Genomic DNA, 17,604 nt, shown 5'->3' with positions numbered 1-17,604 from the left:
AAGTCCGCATCTTGTACAGCAATTAACCACTAAGAAGAATATATGCAGTGTATTATTTGTTGAAACTTCCAATTTGATTTGTACTTCCAATTTGATTTGAAACTGTCTCATTGCTATCTGTTTATCAATAAAATTTTGAAAAAAAAATAATTCAGTTAAGCTGTGTTACTGGGATGGATATTACATCCTCTTAAGCTGTAAATGAAGCATGTATGATACTGCGTTTGCTCAGACTGAAAGATTTAATGGGTATTTCAAAAGCTCTCATGTTATTAAAATGGAAAATATCAATTTCCCAGGACAATTGAGAAGACAAATTCAAAAATTTCATTTAGAAGCTTTTTTAAAGAAATTTTTAAAGTATTTATTTCTACATCATGAATTCCAAATGAAACACTTGAAAGCTAATTCCTAATAAGCAGTCATATCTTTACATTGTTATAATCTTTCTTAGGATACTAAAGAAATGAAAGAAGCAAATGTAACTGTCAGTTCAAAGCAAAAAGGTGAGTGACTTTTCTCTATCAAACACTGCATGGCAGGTGCGAGGTCAACGGGCAGACCTGTGAATAGGCAAGCCCTGCCCCATGCAGAAGCAGAGCTATGGGACCATGTGCACAGCTCAAGTGGTGACAACCCACGTGACTCTGCAATTGACCCCAGCGCAGAAGACCTACACGATCCTGATCCCTATCCCTGATCCCTGATCCCTGATCCCTGATCCCTGATCCCTGATCCCTGATCCCTGATCCCCGATCCCCAAGAACCAAAAGTCAAGCCCAAAAGCAATTCCCATCCTAACTAGCTCCCCAGCACTTGCGCTTGGGGAGGATCCCTTGAAAGAGGGTGACAGAGGCAAGTTACAGAGAGGTGCATATCTCAGTGGAAACAAACCAAGCAAAAAGCTGATTTAATCTGAAAAACTATTAGTCCAACTGTGTCCAGTGGTTAGGAACACGCACTCACTCTCCCAAGACAAGAAAACCGCTAGCCACCACCTACAACTTCAAAAAAGAAAACTTTATTTTATTGCTCTTTGAACAATGATCTTAAAATGCTGATTTAAGTACAAAACAAAAGCCAGGTGCTGGGGCCGAGGAGATGGCTCAATGGAATAAGCGCTTCCCTGGCAAGCACAAGGGCCTAAGTTCAATCCCCGGTTCTGCAAAAAAAAAAAAAAAAAAAAAGCTAGGTGTGGTGCTGCACACTTGTAATGCTACCCCTAGGGAGAAGGACCACCATGAGTTCATTCCAGGCCAGCCTGCACTACATAGCAAGATCTTGTCTCAAAAATGAAAACAAAGGGGCCAAAAAAGAAAGAAAAAAAGAAAACAAAGTACAGCGTGCTGGGTGTGGGCAGGGGTGCAGGAAGTGTGAAGCCAGCCTGGGCTATGGAGTGAGGTCAAGGCTAGCATACAGACCCTCTCTCAAATCGGCCCTCCCAAAATTAAACAAAAAAGTCTCAGAACAACAAGCAAACAAAGTATAAAGTGGAGGAAAGTGGAAAAGAATACTACCGGGAGACTTTTTTCTTAAATTATTAAAAATCTCAATGACATAAAATTAGAAAACCATGATTAAATTTTCCTTTGTCTATTAGTAAAATTTGCCACTATTAAGCATTTATAAAATGCTTGTTTGACATGTTATCATTCATTTCACATTTTAATAAATGTTGAATTCCTTGCCCAGATGATCATAAAACATCTAGGATTATCAGCTCCATATATACATTTCTGAACATTCATATCCAAGATACTCAGAAACATACTACCTCTACTGTAGGTGGTTCAGAAGTGCCTCAGTTACTACAGGTCACATAATCTAAGCCACAGAGGGTCTTCAAACAAATCAACTATACCATAAGGATTTTAATTTTAACAACTCAATTGTATTACTGGAGACTGATACTGTTTCCAGAAAAGCAATTCACAAAAAGCCAGACCAGACCAGACTGGACTGGACCAGACCAGACCCAGCCAAATGTCGTGCTCTATGCCCATGATCCCAGCTTCTCAGGAGGCTGAGGTAGGATTACAAATTCAAGGCGAGCCTGGGAATTTAGTGAGAACCTCTCTCCAACCAAGATAAAAGAAAGAGGGAAAGAGGGAAAAGAGAGAGTAGAAAAGGAGGGGTACGGGAGGAGGAGAAAAATAAGAAAAGGAGGGGCTGGGATATAGCTGGGTTCAATCCTCTGTACATACAGAGAGAGAGAGAGAGAGAGAGAGAGAGAGAGAGAGAGAGAGAGAGAGAAACAGAGATCTGCCTCTGGTCCATGAGCTTTATTTTTAATGTGATAAATAATGTTTAATCACAAATATTCCAGAGTTCAAGGTAGATTTTCTTGAAGTCTGAAAATGAAGAATATGGACCCTGATGTTTACTTTTAGGGTTTTTTTTAGAACCCTAATGTTTACTATCCTTCTTGTTAGAACAGATGCACCACAAGCATCCACCACCCACCACCTACAGCAGTGCTTTTGGCTAAAATTATCAAAGAGGCTGGGAGATAGCTCAGTGCAATAAGTGCTTGCCTGGCAAGCATATGGTCCTGAGTTCAATCCTTGGTACCACCAAAAAAAAAAAAAAAAGCTAAACATCAGAGAATAGAGTAGGAGCTCCTGAAAACTCAAAAGAGTGCTCTTACTATCTATGTTTTACCTACAAAAGAAAAAAGTTATACATTTTAAAATATAAACACATTTGTTTCCATACCTACAAAGAAAATATTTCTTAGAGAAAAAAAAAAGGGGGGGGGGTTGAAAACTATAAATGATCTGAAGGTTAGATTTCTTAAACCCTGTACCCAATACATTTAAAAAAAAAAAAAAAAGTAAGACACAAACAATGGTGGGAGGAGATAGTTCAGTGGAATAAGTGCTTGCCTGGCAAGTGCAAGATCCTGAGTTTGATTCCTGGTACCACCAAAAATAAATAAATAAAATTAAAAAAAAAAAAAAAGACACAACTAATGGAGCAAGAAAGACTGATAAAAGAATATGGCTCATATAGTACAACTAACTTGTTTATTTCCTGTTTATTGTACAATGCTCTCCCATGCCAAAAAACCAAAAACACATGAGACAGCCAGCTGTTACAATGCATGTAAGTATGTAGAAACTAGCCAGACGTGGAGGCAAATGCCTATAATCCCAGCACTCTGGGAGGATGAGAAAGGACTGCAAAGTCAAGTATAGCCTAGGAAACTTAATAACTTAGCAAGACCCTTTCCCAAAAAGTAAAAATGTTCTCATTAAAATTAATTAAAAAAAAAAAAAAAAAAAAAAAAAAAAAAAATGAGGTAGGGGATATAGCTCAGTGGCACAAGTACCTAGACTGGCAAGCACAAAGTTTGATTCCTTCTACCAAAAAAATGAATGAATAAATAAATAAATAAATAAGGTTAGAGGGGCTGGTGAGATGGCTCAGTGGTCTAAAGCACCTACTTAGAACAAGCTTAGCAAAGCACAGGGACTGCGGTTCAATCCTCCAGCACCACATGCCAGCCAGCCCCGCCCCCTGGTGGGCTGAGCTGGCCACACACACACACACACACACACACAAATAAATAAAAAATTTAAAAATAAATAAATAAATAAATAAGGTTAGAAATGTAGCTCAATGCAAAGGCCCTGAGTAAAATGCCCAGTAACACACAGATATATAGATGTCTTCTAAGATGAGTATACAAAACAATAAAAAAAAAAAAAAAAAAAAGACTATGCTCCTTCATTGTTGTTTTTGGAGACAGGGTCTCACTTGTAGTTCATGATGGCCTTGAGCTTACTACATAAGTCTCAGCTGGGCCCTGAACTCATGGCAATCCTGCCTCAGCCTCCCAAGTGCTGGCATTATAGAAGTATGCCACCACGCTTGGCTCTTTCACTTGTTGTTATAACCAGGAATTGAACTCAGGACCTCAATGCTTGCCAGGCAGGCACTGTGCCAGAGCTAAATCCCTAACTCCACCTTCACTTTTTTTTTTTTTTTTTCTTTTTTGGTGGAACTGGGGATTGAACTCAGGCCCTTGTGCATGGCAGGCAAATGCTTATTCTACTGAGCCATCTCACCGGCCCTTCCACCTTCACTTTTTAATACAGCATTCTCCTGTAGTATCAAATGATTAACTGAACATGCATACTATACGGTAAGTTAAATTTACTGGCAAATCATACCGGGACAACTCTGTCAATAAAACCAATGGCTCTATAAATATAATACCTATGTCAAGGGCTGGCCAAATAGCTCAGCAGATTAAAGCACCTGCAAGCAGGTGCAGGGACCAGTGATTCAATCCCAGGCCTGCCCTGCTGGCCCCGCCCTGGGGGTACACTGAGACGGTGATTGAGACTGGGCATGGTGGCGCCTGGCTGTAATCCCAGCTCTTGGGAGGCTGTAAATAGGAGAATCACTACGAGTCCAATCTAGTAGTGAGACCCTGAACACCCTGTAGACCCTTCCCTAAAATACAGAAATAAATAAATATCTACGTCAAGTATGCTACCAACAAAGTTTAACTTTAGCTCCAGTGCCTCACCACTTAAATGAGGAATGACCTAAACCGCCCTTTCCTAGATAAAAGAGGCCCCAACAAGAGGTAGGCAGCAGTGTAGAGTTACCTCACACATGTAAGCGATCCTCACTAGCTCGCAGAGCCAACTATCAGAAGCTGTGGGACAGACAGTAGCCCTGGACACAGGGGCTGGTGATAAGCTGACACCCAGCAAGGAGCAGAGTGAGCAAGAGCCAGGATGAGCTGAGCACAGCGCTCTGCAGCCCCACATGCACACCAACTGCCACAACGCAAATTACTTTTGGTGGAACCAGGGATTGAACTCAGGCCCTTGCGCTTGCCAGGGAAGTGCTTATTCTACTGAGCCATCTCCCCGGCCCCACAATAGTGATTTCATTAGCAACTTTAAAATTGTTTTACACTTCTGCCAGACTAATTCATTCTCAAATTAATTCATGTTATCCATAGTCACTAAATATTTTAAGGTGTTATACTTGTATAAAATACTATATGAAAACTAAGTCCTCATTCAAAGTTAGTTTTCAGGAAAAAAAAAAAGACAACCTTAGGGAGACAAGAGCAGATATACAGAAAGATAAACAGACCAAATCTCCAAGGCCTTTTATACTGAGGGGGAAAAGGTCCACAAAGAATGCCCTAGAAAACAGTATTAGGAATGAGACCCCTTCCTCAATTGCCACAGCACCCAGAAACTCAGATGATGAGTAATTTAAATCAGTCATTTTATTTGCATCTCAAAACTTTCTTTTTTTTATCTGCAGTGTTTAGAGTGGAGAAAATCGCTGGGTATAATTACGCTATAAAATGTCACAAATCATAAGGCTATTCTATTACTTTTTGGCTGTCACCAGACCCTCATCTTTTTTTTTTAAATATTTATTTATTTTTATTTATTACATTTATTTATTGTGTGTGTGTGTGTGTGACCAGCTCAGCCCACCAGGGGGCGGGGCTGGCTGGCATGTGGTGCTGGGGAATCGAACCGCGGTCCCTGTGCTTTGCCAAGCTTGTTTCAAGTAGGTGCTTTAGACCACTGAGCCATCTCTCCAGCCCCCAGACCCTCATCTTAAAATAGTCCAGCAAGCTGGCCACATTGGCACACCCCTGTAATACCAGCACACAGGAGGCTGAGGCAGGAAGATTGCCATTAGTTTGAGGCCAGTCTAAGCTACATAGTGAGTTCAGGGCCAGTCTGAACTACAGAGTGAGACCCTGTCTCAAAGAAAAAAAGTCCAGCAATATTAATAATAATAAACACCATCAGTATAAAACTGATAAAAGTGTAAAGGGCCAGCAAGACAGGCTAGTAGACTAAAGCACCTGCTTAGGCAAGCTTAGGCAAGCACAGGGACCACATGCCACCCATCCCCATCCCCAGGGCGGGCTGAGTCGGCCACAGTCCAAGCCATATAGTGAGACCCTGCAACAACCACATATATTAAAAAAAAAAAAAAAATTAAAGTAAAATGTTTAAATGTTTAACATTTTAGTGTTATGTCAGGTATGATTTGCAGAATGCCCTTTTTTCTGTCTGGCATTAGAAATTGAACTCAGGGCCTCTGCACTGAGCTACCCCTTTTTTATTTCAAGAGTCTTACTAAGTTACTAGGTTGCCCAGCCTGGTTCAAACATAGATCCTCCTGCCTCAGCTTTCCAGAATGCTAGGATTACAGCACTGGCTCCAATTATATTCTTGATCAAAGTGCATAATCATTCAGAAGGTCACATCTACTTGAGCTTCATAATACCCAGAGAAGGCAAAGTGTGGCCATGCTTCATTCTGCTTTAAGGCACAGCAATGAACACACAGAGAAAACTAGCTTAGTAGAAAATTTATCTCCTCCCAAGTTCTTGTGAGTAAAAAAGAAAAAAAAAAACATAAGAAAAATAATTATAGGTCCTAGGAAAACACAGGCAAACAAACACACTGCTTATTAATGAGTCAAGGAAGAAAGGTACAGATCCACATCCTTCCAGTACACAGGAGGCTGAGCAGCTGCAGATCCCTGTCGCAACCCAGTGTCTGGCTCACTTAAGTCAGGTCAAGCCAACTTTCTCAAATTCTCTTCCGGGTAGAGATCTCTTTAAAGCCTGCCGTGCTGGCCCCACCCCTGGGGCGTGCTGAGACCTCGATTGAGACTGGGCAAGCGTGCCTGTAATCCCAGCACTTGGGAGGCTGTAAACAGGAGGATCACTACCAGTCTGAGCTATGCAGTAAGATCCTGTACACCTTGTATATTCTGTCCTAAATACATTAAAAAAAAAAAAAAAAATCTTGGGGCCGGGGAGATGGCTCAGTAGAATAAGCGCTTGCCTGGCAAGCAAAAGGGCCTGAGTTCAATCCCCAGTTCTGGAAAAAAAAAAAAAAAAAAAATCTCCTTAGAGGTTGTCACTGCAAACTTAAGTGGGAATATAGCTCATCAGCATAAGCATCTTCCCAGCAAGTGCAAGGTCTTCAGTTCCATCCCAGTACAAAAATAAAATAAAATAAAATTTAAATGGATGGACTGTAATTCTTTCTAACCTGCGTCTCTGCTGTGGCTCACTAGCTAAGAAGACACTGTAAGCCAGGTGTGGTGGCGCACACCTATCCCAGCATTCAAGAGGCAGAGCAGAAGAATAACTCGAGTTTGAGGCTAGCCTGAACTATATAGAGAAAAATAAATAAATGTAGCTCACATTTGTGACTAACTGTATTGTAACTCACAGCTCTCCTGAGAATTTTTCTTAAATTAGCCTCCTCAAAACCTTGATAAATGGGGCCAGGGAGATGGCTCAGTAGAATAAGCACTTGCCTGGCAAGCGCAAGGGCCTAAATTCAATCCCTGGTTCCGCCAAAAACAAGCAAACAAAAAAAAAATCTTGATAAACACATCCCCTTTAGATTCACTGCCTCCTGACACAATGGGTGTACCAGTCAGATGGAGCAAGCCTCTACTACTGCCCGTATAGACTGCCGCTCTGTTAAATCAAAGTTACATAAGCGATAACAAGAGGGCTAGGGAGATGGCTCAGTGGAATAAGCACTTCCCCACTTCCCTGGCAAGCGCAAGGGCCTGAGTTCAATCCCTGGTTCTGCAAAAAAAAAAAAAAAAAAAAAGAGCGATAACAAGAGAAAAAAATTACTAGTCAACTAGCTAACGTTAACAAAGCAAATACACACACAGATACATGATTGGAATAGCAGTACCTTATGGGAGAGAAGAAAAATATACTGTACAAAAGTACTACATTGACAGGGTCATTTGATTCTAAAAAACTCCACCAATAGCTGGATTTCTTTTCCACATAAGGTAATGGCATGAATCTATGGGTTGCTTGGAGAGTCTACAGTCAGGCTTCCTGAGTTCAAGTACCAGTTTCACCTACTAATCTTGAGACCCTGATCAACTTGCTTTGCTTCTCTGTTTCCTCTTCTATAAGATGGGAATAATCACAGCACTTACATAACAGGATTGGTATGGGCCTTAAATAAACTACTTTGTAAAGTCTGGGTGATATGTGTATGCATGTCTATTTATAAAAGGCTGCATAAGTGTCTAGCAGCCATACAGAGTTAAAAGCAACAAAATTCTTTCTAATGGTGGCTAAAGTTTAAAATGGGCTCATGAAAACACATGAAAAATAAAATAGCACATCACTGAAGTGGATATGAGCTTTCAAAAGTCTTGTCAAATATTAAATTAAATATAGATTCCAATGATGCACATATTTAAATTTTCCAAGATTAGCATCAAGATATGCTTTTTGTTTGTTTTTTACATTTGCGTAATAAGCAAAGACTCCAGACAAAGACTCTTGCCTCTGTGACCTTGGGAAACACTCTCTACCTGGATTGTTATTTCCAAACTAAAAGAGCCTGGGGGGTAGCTCAGCAGAACACTTGCCCAGCATCTAAACATGCTGAGTTCTATCCCTGAGTTCTATCTGGAGCACTGAAGAAAACAAAATTAAAAAACCTAAAAAAACTGAGTAAATATCAGATCTCCAAGGCCCAACTCTGATAGTTCCAGAAAGGAGGCAACCTGATTCTATAAATAAATAAGTGTAACAGACAGCTCAATAAAAGTTTAAGCAAAAAGGTTGCTGGGGGCCGGGGAGATGGCTCAGTGGAATAAGCATTTCCCTGGCAAGCACAAGGGCCTGAGTTCAATCCCTGGTTCCTGGGGGCCTGCCCCTTAGCTCAGTTCTTTAAGTGGCTGCTTCAACAAAGCCATCAGGCTCAGGTTGCTGTGGTTAGATCCCCACAACTCAAGTCAGACAGTCATGCCTTGAAGGCATTCGGAGCAAAAAAAAAAAAAAAAAAAACAATCCCTGGTTCCGCCAAAAAAAAAAAGGTTGCTGGGTAGGACAAAAACAAACCTTCCTTTCTACTCCTTTCAGGACAAAAAAATACAAAGTGAACATCAAGTCATGAGATTTTGGGCCAGGAATGGCAGCACATGCCCATAATTCCAGCACTCAGGAGGCTGAGACAGGAGGATTGCTGCGAGTTAAGACCAGCCTGGGCTACAAAGTGAGCTCAAGTTGAGCCTGAACTCATAGTGAAACCCTGGCTAAAAAAGAAACGTCATTAGATTTTGTCTCACAACCGCACTTGTACTGGCTGCACTTGTTCTGGCTGAACCGGAACCTGCACTCAACGGATATGGGGTGTGGGGTGGGAGGCACCTTAGGTCTCAAGCGAGCGATGTGGTGACTCTGTGCATGAAGGAGCAGCACATCACACTCTCCACAGGTCTCAGAGACAGACTCTCATTTGAGCAATGCTATTAAAAGCTGGGCTTTTCTACACAGAAAGGACATAAAATGCATGATTCCATTTGTGAAAAATATCTAGAACAGGCATAGAGACAAAAAATAACTTATGGAGTAAAAAGATAGGAAGGGCTACTAACAACTTCCTTTTGGGGTAATGAAAACATTTTGGAATTAGTAGAGATGCCTGCACAACGCTGTGTATGAGGAATATCTCAATGATAAAGAAGTTTCTAATATTAGCTAGTAGTTTGCCTTATCAGTCAAAGAGGGAAGAGTAGAGACTAAGGTAATTCTGTCAACAGTTCTTGGTAACAACAAGGCTGAAATGACATTTCAAATGGTCTATTCAGCATAGAAGTCCGGAAATATGAGAGGTTGTCAAAGGCCCTGTTTTCAAGGAGCTCAAAAAGAAATTATGGGGCCAGGGAGATGGCTCAATGGAATAAGCACTTGCCTGGCAAGCACAAGGGCCTGAGTTCAATCCCCAGTTCCGCAAAAAAAAAAAAAAAAAAACAAGAAGAAATGTACACAGACAATAACATCCAGTAGCAGCTCAGCATGGCAGCACTCGCCTGAAATCCAAGCACTCTGGCAGCTGAAGCAGGAAGATTGCAAGTTCAAGTCCAGATTCTGCAATCTGGGGACAGAAAGACTCTTACTTCAAAATAAAAAAACAGAAAAATTATGAAGGTCCTGGCCTCAATACCCACTATCAAACTAAAGAATAACCAGTAGGAAGGAAAGAAAAGGTAAGGCGCTGGTTCCCCAAGGGACCAGGCACCCCTTCAGCTGTCCACAGGCCCCAGCGTCCAGTGAGACCTGACTGAAGCCAAGCATACGTAGTTTCACCCACGAACATCCCATGGGCTGAGTGATAAGAAAGCACAGGAACCAAATGTGCTCTTCAAAGCTTCATTTCCAGGTCTCAGGCCCAATACTGAACCTTACAGTCTGTGCATCCCTCTTGGACAGCCAGAGGAGAGCAAGAAGAATGAAAGACAGAAAGTGAGAAAAGAAGGAAATTTCTGGCAAGAGCCCAGCAGGATCACCAATTCTTTCTGGGAGTTTGGTGTACCCACTTACATTTTAACTTAAATATAATATAGAAATTACATTACTAATTTACTGATTAGTAAATCAGCTGATCAGATTACTTCCTATTTTAAAACCCTCTTGAGGCCATCAAAAAAAAAAAAAGAAAGAAAAAAAGAAAGAAAGAAAGAAAGAAAGAAAGAAAGAAAAAAAAGATAACAGAGGGCCAGCCAAACAGCTCAGCAGATTAAAGCTACCTCTTAGGCAGATGCAGGGGCTGGGGTTCGATCCCTGGCCTGCTGTGCTAGCCCTGCCCCTAGGGCATGTTAAGATAGCAAATGAGACTGGGCTGAGATGTTGAATGAGACTCCCAGTGCTTGGGAGGCTCAAAACAGGAGGATCACTATAAGTCCGATCTGTGTAGTGAGGCCTTGTAGACCTTGTACTAAATACAAAAAGAAAGAAAGAAAGAAAGAAAGAAAGAAAGAAAGAAAGAACACAGAAGAGCTTTCCAACTCTCTGGAGTGGTGTGTATACCTTCCCATCCAGGCCCTGCCTACTGGCACCATAAACCCCTCTCCCTACTGACTGATCCAAGCTCTCTGCTGTACCAGCACCCACTTTCACCTCTACTACCCCACACAGCTCAAACAGCATCTCAGGTAAATATCCAGAGTCCTGCCAGGGCCAAAGTCACACAGCTGTATCCCCAGCACTCTGGGAAGTTGAGGACCACAAGTTGAGCCCAGACTGGAAAACTTAATGACTTAGTAAGTAAGACCCTGTCCCTCAACCAAAATCAAAAAAGGGCTGGGGAAGTAGCTCAGTGCAAAAGCCCTAGGTTCAATCCCCAGAGTCTGTCTGTCTCTATCTCTATTTCTGGAACCAAAGAGAATCTTTCCTAATATTCTCTACCACACAGCTGCCTGTTTTTTTCTCTAGCTGCTTCCCACTGCTTTACCTATTTCTTGCTCGGCTGACTTCCCATGCAGTGAGGAGGGATCACTTATCTAACTTACTGCCTGCCTTATTTAAAAGGCTACAAGAGCACCAGGCACAGTCCGGGGAATTTGGTATTTGCTAAACAGATGAATCTGTATTTGCAAAAATAACTCTGGCTACCAACTCCTCACAATAAATATAATCATTATGTACTGCAAATGAGTATCAACACAAATTTTAAATGTTTTTTAAAAATAACCTAAGTCCAGCAGGGGACCAGAAAGAGAATACTAAGAAGCACAGAGAGTAAGTACCGTTAACTGCTATGATTGGAACGTTTTTGCCTCTCTGGCTCAGGCTGGAACTTCATGGCCAAAGCAATGGTATGAACAGGTGGAGACATTTGAGAGGAGATGAGGTCACACAGGCTCTGCTGCTGAATGAGAGGAGCACCCTTAGGGCTTGAAACCACGTGTGGTGGCATATGCCTGAAATCCCACATGGCAAGTTCAAACCCAGCCCAGGCAACTTAGCAAGCCCCTGTCTTAAAGTCTAAAAAAAAAAATTAAAAAGGGCTTGGCATAGCTCAACGTGGAGGCTACAGATTTAATTCATAGTGCTGCAAGCAAAAATATAGAGTAAAATAAACTTGAGGGGTCCGGGGAGATAGCCCAGTAGAATAAGCACTTGCCGGGCAAGCGCAGGGGCCCGAGTTCAATCACCAGTTCTGCCAAAAAAAAAAAAAGAAAAAAATAGACTTGAGGATGCCTTTTTGTCCCTTCTGCCATGACAGGATACAGCAAGGTGGCATCTTTAAAACAGGAACAAGCATTCACCAGTCATCAAATCAACAGAGGTGTATTGATCTTGGACTTTGCAACCTCCAAAAGTATGAGCAAAAAAATGTATTGTTTATTAATCATCCAGTGTGGAGGACCACCTGGATGACTCCTTGAAAGAAGAGCAGTTATCTCCATTTTGGTTCAGCCTGACCCTATTTCCATGTATTGATAGGTACAGAGCTGGCTAGGACTTTTTTCCTTATCCCTTCAATTGACTTTAAGCAATGCATACTGGTCTAGCCAGGAGCTGGTGGGAGTCTTTGAAGATGGCACGCGTGTTTCCCTGATAACTCACATCTGCTGCTCTTTAATATGAACTGGGTTGAGACAGGACAAAGAGCCAATGCTCCACGGTGTTGACTGGGATCGAGCCTTGAGATAGAGACTATGACTTCCTGGGCTTGAGAGATTATACATCAGAGTTGAAGCACCAGACCCCAAAACCTTAGATATTATCTCAATAGTATAATGCAAATTACTTTTTCTGTATATCCTTTTCTCTGCATTTGACAGAGGTAAATGCAGGCCTTCTACCTAGCCCAGAACATAGTACTCACCTACTTCCTGCATTTTTAATTCTTAGTCATTCATCCTCAAGCCACTCCTACTTCATGACTGAAAACCTGGGTGCGGCCCTGGGTCAAGGCCTTTGTTCTGGACAGCCATCACCTTGGCTGGACTTAGGACCTCTTGGCTCCCCATAACTATAAATATGACTTAGTGTCTTTATTCTCGCCATGGTTGCACTGGAAGTGGTAGAGTAGAATTAACTCGATGAGATTCCAATAACTTATCCATGGGATTATAAACATAAACTTCTTGGATCAATAAGAGAATCAAAAAGGGCTCCCTACAACTCAGCCTGAGGTATTTTATAATAACTGGACTAAAAAATAATAATAACTGGACTGAAGTAAGACAGTGACTACAGCCCATACTTTAAGCAGCAATGTTTTAAGTGCTAATAAAAATCACCATTTGCAAGGATTTCCTTCTTTTGGATATTTATACAATCACACTGATTAACCAATGAACAGACTTTTCAGACTAGAATAGTGCTAACGCCTGCATGTTGACTACCTCGGTGTCTGAGTGTTTCATACCTGCATAATCTCATTTTTCCTGGACCCTCCTACACAAAGCAGAGCCCACATATGCCTCTGGACTATTCCTGGGGCTAGCAGGCCCCTTTTATCACCTCACACAGTCTCCAAATGCAAAAAGTGCACGTCACTATTGATATTCTATATCGAGGACTCTCAATACTGACCACACTTTAGAATCCTTTAAAAATGACCAAAAAGCTTGGTGTGATGATGCGTGCCAATAATCTCAGCAGTCAGAACACTAAGGTAGCAGGACTGCCTCAAGTCTGAAGCCAGCCTGGGCTACATAAAGGTTCAAGGCCAGCCTGAGATGCAAAATGAGAACTTATCGCAAATAAATAAATAAATAAATAAATAAAATTTAAAAAGATGGAGGAAACTTTAAAAAAAAAAAGGCCTATTATATAATAAAAATGTATGGGGGTAGCACTGGTATTCTTTTTTTTTCCAAAGTTTTATTGATAAACAGATAGCAATGAGACTGTTTCAAATCAAATCGGAAGTACAGTTTCAACAAATAATACACTGCATATATTCTTCTTAGTGGTTAATTGCTGTACAAGATGCAGACTTGTGATCCTATTTACAAACACCATTAGAACAAATCATTCTATTCATTAAGAGAATGCAACTATATATCTATCCTAACCACTTTGAATACACAGATACAAAATGGACATTCATCGGTATACCCCATTTTTTCTAAGTTCCGTTATTAGCACTGGTATTCTTTACAGTTCCTCCGATGACTCCATGGACAGTCAAGTTGGAGAACCACTATTTTTGAGAAAAGTCCAAGTATGTAGAAAATAGGCCTGGTGTGGTGGCACACACCTGTAATCCCAGCACTCTAGAAGCTGAGGTAGGAGGATTAGTGCAAGTTTGAGCTCCAGTTCAAGACCAGCCTGGAGAACAAAGTAAATTCAAAACCGGCCTGAACTACATAGAAAAAATCCTGTTTCAAAAAATTAAAAAAAAAAAATGTAAAAAGCAACCTTCACTTAACTCTCTCTGTCATAGAATCCAATATTGATCTTAAAGATAAGCATGGGGGGCGCAGGGAGATAGCTCAGTAGAATAAGCACTTACCTGGCTTATTCAGCTCCACCAAAAAAAAAATAAAAAAGTGTTGGTTAAATCTACCAAAAGGAAGCACCCTATAAATAAATATTACCCTCGAGATGCTCATTATGTGTAATTTCCTGAATTATTGCTTAGTGAATGCCATTTACTAATTTTAATAAATTTTAATAGTTTTCCAGCTTCTATGAAGGTATTATAAATAACACTGTCTCAGAATATTCCAAATGAAAAGAAAGAAAGTGTACAGACTCAGTGAATACAATTCTAACATATGCAGTCTACCTCCTTGCCTACTCAGAAAGATAACCTTCTTTTCTGCTCTCAGAAGTTATGCCAGGAAGAGAACTCAGGATCCTGGTGCAGACTCCTGGGAGGGAAACTCTAGGCATACCAGGGGATGGGCAGAGGGAATAGCTGCAGTTTTCCCTTTTGTAGCCCTGGCTGGTCTTGAACTTGGCAATGAGCCTCCTGCCCCAGCCTCCCAAGTGCTAGGATTCTAGGCATGCACCACCAAGCCCAGCAGTTTTCTTTCCATTCTAAAAAAATAAAGATGAGAATGAACAAACAAATGAGTGAATGAATGAATGAATGAATGAACAAACAAAAGAAAGGATGAACCATCTTAGGGGTCAAGATGTACCCCAGTGGCACAGTGCCTGCTTGGCAAGTGCAAAGTCCTGAATTTAATTCCTAATACCAAAAAACAAATAAACAAAACAACAACAAAAAATAACCATCTCTACTATTTTCTATCATATCTACAGAATTTCAAAAAAAAAAAAAAAAAAAAAACAACCAGAAACATTCAGCTTCTCATAAGTAAAACAACAAATATCCAGTTGATTTTGCAGAAAATGAGCGACTATAGACAAACGATAAAGCTAAAATACTGGACTTGAAAACACTTTAAAATATAACTAAAGGAGAAAGAAAGGATACCTAAAAAAAATTAAGATGTGTCACAGACATGTATCCAACACCCACAATGAAAGTAGTCCTTACGTATAGCAAATATGTACTAATAAATACATTTTTTTTTTTCGGAACCAGGGATTGAACTCAGGCCCTTGTGCTTGCCAGAGAAGCACTTATTCCACTAAGCCATCTCCCCAGCCCAATAAATACATTTTTTAAAATATGGCTTGGGGCCAGGGAGACAGCTTAGTAGAAGGGCCTGAGTTCAGTCCCTGGTTCTGCCAAAATAAATAAATAAATAAATAAAAATATGGCTAAAATTGGACCCTGATAGAATTAATCTTCTTTTGATCATGGAGAAACATCTTGTAGTTCTGTCCCTATCAACAGTCACATCTGCATTCATACATACATAAATCCACAAGTCCCATCTAGATAGAGATTTTTAACTTTCTTATAGCCCTCAAGGTAATCTAATCATGCCAGCAGAGGTTACGTTTCTCATGTGATTATGTACCAAATGGCTCTGATATACAAAAAGTCTATCATGTTATTTTTTAAAATGTGTCTTGGGCCTGGGAGATGGCTCAGTAGAATAAGCACTTACCTGGCAAACACAAGGGCCTGAGTTCAATCCCTGGTTCCACCAAAAAAAGAAATGTCTTTTGCTAGTTTAATATTAAGTCACAAAACATTTATGAAATGGCCGCTCAAGATGTATTCTACAAGGGCCAGTGAGATAGCTCAGCAGACTAAGCTCCTGCTTAGGCAAGCTCAGGGACCAGGCTTCCATCCCTGGCACCACATGCTTCCCCTCCCCAGACTGGGTGTGGTGGCTCATGCTTGTAATTCCAATGCTGGGGAGGCTGAAAACAGGAGGATCACTACAAGTCTGAGCTGACTCTATACCAAATTTTTAAAAAAGATGCATTTTACATATGATCAATAAAATAGAAATCTTACCCCTGAAAAATTCCTCAGACCCATCTTTTAAAAAAATTCTCTTTTATTTGATACAGGGCCTTGCTACGAAACTCAGCTCAGACTCCTAGTGATCCTCCTGTCTCAACCTTCCCACCTAGGATTACAAGCATGTGCCACCATGTCCAGTTTCGCCACCATGCCCAGTTTTGGGACAGCAAGGCATGTGGTACCCAAGATTGAACTCAGGTCCTTGAGCTAAGTGCCAGGCAGGCACTTAGACTGCAGAGCTATCTCCCCAGTCCCCAGCCCCCAGCCCCCAGCCCCCAGCCCCCAGCCCCTTCTTTTTTTGAGTTGCCAGTAGAACACATGAACAGAAGGGGAAAAGCATGGGAGTGCATAGGTTATTTTGTTACCACAGACACTGTATTTACTTTGAAAACATTCTATAGTTTTCAAAACTTTGGAATTAGGGTTTAATACCCCATCTATCAATAGATTCAATTGAGGCTACTATTCTTGTGCACCCAGCTGTCTTCAGAATCTTTAGTATACAGGTAAAACCCAGATGGTGTGTGAGCAGATAATTCTAAGGGTAAGCGTTCTCCCCAGCCTGAAGAGCAAGGAAAGATGTCATTTCCCAAGCAAGCCAGGTCCTAAACTTTTGGCACTGTGACCAAATATCTGTACAGAGTCAATAAAGTAACAGCTACTTATGCAATTGAAATTTAATTCTTCAAATCATAACATCTTCCAAAATGTTTCCTTCCTTCTGGTCATATATTAAATTCTAGTCTGACCAATGATAGATATAAGGAATGATACGTTGTCTTAGACTCCCAATTAAAATTGTTTTATTTTTATTTCTAAGGTTGAAGAAACATGCAGAAATCAACTGAATGATACCCAACAGCTTCCTTGAAGAATAAAACAAAGCTCACTTGTGGAGAGAAATAATCACTATTCGAACAAATGGTGCTAAGAAGCTATAGAATATTTTTGAAATAAACACATCATAAAATAAAAACCTTCCAATTTGATTTGAAACTGTCTCATTGCTATTTGTTTCTCAATAAAATTATGGAAAAAATTAAAACAAAAAACACTTGCTTTCAATAAACCGTAAAAAAATAAAATAAAATAAAATAAAAACCTTATCCTAATCTCATAAGACTCACTTTTAATTTAGTTTATATAACCAAGAAGCTATATTACCAATGCATTTTATAAGGTCTGGTAGAGTTAGCATTTCCCAAATTTGCAAACAGTAACTGACCTTTTTTAAAAGTCAAAGCCGGACATGATGGCGCATGCCTGGAATCCCAGCACCGGGAAGGCTGCCTTGGGAGGATAGCTGCAAGTTCGAAACCAGCCTGGGCTACAAAGTGAGCTCAAAGCCAGCCTGAATTGCATAGTGAGATCCTGTCTCAAAAAAATAATTTAAAAATAAGAAAAAAGAAAAAAGGAA

At 40.6% G+C, this 17,604-nt stretch overlaps 1 protein-coding gene across 1 annotated transcript in view; it reads right to left on the bottom strand.

The window, feature by feature from the left end:
- The window catches only part of Reep5 (receptor accessory protein 5), a 48,642-nt gene that overhangs the window by 29,409 nt on the left and 1,629 nt on the right, over positions 1-17,604 (bottom strand). The gene's annotated exons all lie outside the window — the stretch shown is intronic.

Source organism: Octodon degus, unplaced genomic scaffold (assembly GCF_000260255.1).
Source record: "Octodon degus isolate 3935 unplaced genomic scaffold, OctDeg1.0 scaffold00169, whole genome shotgun sequence".
In the NCBI taxonomy this organism is placed as follows: Eukaryota; Metazoa; Chordata; class Mammalia; order Rodentia; family Octodontidae; genus Octodon; species Octodon degus.
This window is presented reverse-complemented; position numbering and strand designations above follow the sequence as displayed.